Genomic DNA, 572 nt, shown 5'->3' with positions numbered 1-572 from the left:
TGCGGTGGAACGACCAGCCGCTCGGGGAGCAGCCGTCAAAGCTTTCCCGGGCGGGTGATTTTACCAAAATGCCCCTCACCCACCAAACTGCCCCCATCACTTCCCCTTCTCTGCTTTCGCTGGGGTGGCGGGGGTGTATTTATACTGCAATAATTTTTGTTATGTTGAGGAAGTCAGCATCTCCCACGTCACCGTTGTGATCCCAGGTCCCTTCCCTGTCCCCACCGTCCAGCACCGTGGATGCTCCTTGAGGGGAGGGCAGGGATGACGGTGCTGGGTGAGGAGGAGAGGACAAAGATGGAGCTGACAGCTCCGGGGAGGTCAAAGGCTGGTTTTCAAGCTCAGGCCCCTTTGGATACTAGGGCAGAGCAGAAAGCCAGCCTCCCCCCATTTGCACCTCCTCGGCCGGTTTGCACTGGGGAAGGCGTGTTGAACGCCTCTTTAATTTTCATCATCAGAGCAGGATCCCAGAGGGGAGAGGAGGAATGTGGAATCAAGCCCACTTAGCACATTCAGAAACCATGCTTTTCCCAATGCCAAACCTCATCTCCTCTGAAAAATGAATATTCTGT

The sequence above is a fragment of the Pterocles gutturalis genome, unplaced genomic scaffold (genome assembly GCF_000699245.1).
Source record: "Pterocles gutturalis isolate BGI_N339 unplaced genomic scaffold, ASM69924v1 scaffold14180, whole genome shotgun sequence".
In the NCBI taxonomy this organism is placed as follows: Eukaryota; Metazoa; Chordata; class Aves; order Pterocliformes; family Pteroclidae; genus Pterocles; species Pterocles gutturalis.
This window is presented reverse-complemented; position numbering follows the sequence as displayed.